The sequence below is a fragment of the Branchiostoma floridae genome, chromosome 7 (assembly GCF_000003815.2).
Source record: "Branchiostoma floridae strain S238N-H82 chromosome 7, Bfl_VNyyK, whole genome shotgun sequence".
Lineage (NCBI taxonomy): Eukaryota > Metazoa > Chordata > Leptocardii > Amphioxiformes > Branchiostomatidae > Branchiostoma > Branchiostoma floridae.
In genome coordinates, this window is record NC_049985.1 from 17,342,731 (window position 1) to 17,343,867 (window position 1,137).

The following is a 1,137-nucleotide window of genomic DNA, read 5'->3' on the forward strand; positions in this document are numbered from 1 at the left end:
GGACCCACCAGGAAACTTCGGTTACGAAGGCTGGTCGGGCGGGAACATGCCATACCCCCATGATCAAGTGAGAATTCCGGGGAAAGTGCCCTTCCAACGATCTGGACTTGTCAACTTACATCAAATTGGTAAATTATTTGGAAGTTATGTTGCTGTTCGTGCAGGAAGGATCGCCTCTTTGGTTCAGGTTACAAATCCAGCCACAATTGCCTCCAGCTGTATTCTTTAGCTATGAAATAATGAGCCACTTTTCACCAGGTGCTTCAAAAATTTATATAACGGTAACTTACCTTACGTTTCTCCAAACTTACCTTTCAAAGCTGGTCAGCAAATCTCCAGCTGCCGCTTTCTGGGTAAGGACGTCACGAAGGGCTGTCCTCTCAGACTGGAGCTCGGTGTGGCCGTTACGCAACGGAGTGAGAAAAACAATATTTAATTAGTCTACCTTAGGTGGGCGCGTTGATTGTTTGAATATGACGTCACGGTGGCACGGGGAGGTTCGAATGGAGGTCCCGCGTTCGGGGAGAGCCACACCTCGAGCACGTTAAAGAACCCACCGCACTTATCGAGAAGAGTGCGGTGGGCATTCACGATGTGAGTGGATCAAACCTTACAATCTGATCTTCGGGTCTTACAAAGTTTATACCTGTTATGTCGATCCTTCTACAAATCTGGTAAAGCTAAATAATTAAATGAATGAAATAAAGAAATAAAAGCCATCCTTATCAAGATGTTAAATAAATTTCTGCCTACCAGAAAAATGTTATATATTGGAAACTCTCGGACAGCCCTATTTGAAAACACTGCGGAATTGAGCAAGAAAACACACTTCATCTATTTTGGGAATGTCCAGGAGTTTCAAATTTGGAGAAAATTTACGAAATGGTACGAACAAGTATCAAGTAAAACATTACACAAAAGTTGAGTAAATGTAATTCTGGGTGATCTAATGCTGAAGAATACACTGATATTAATGGCAAAAGTTTTCATTTAAAAACAGCAAAAAAACATAGCTTAACCCTATTCAGACCGGGCTTTTTTGGTCATCCCTGGACCGGGGGGGGGGGGGCTTTTGAGGCCCTCCACTTTGAAGTCCTATAACTCTAAAACAATGTGCCGTAGGGCCACCAAATTTTT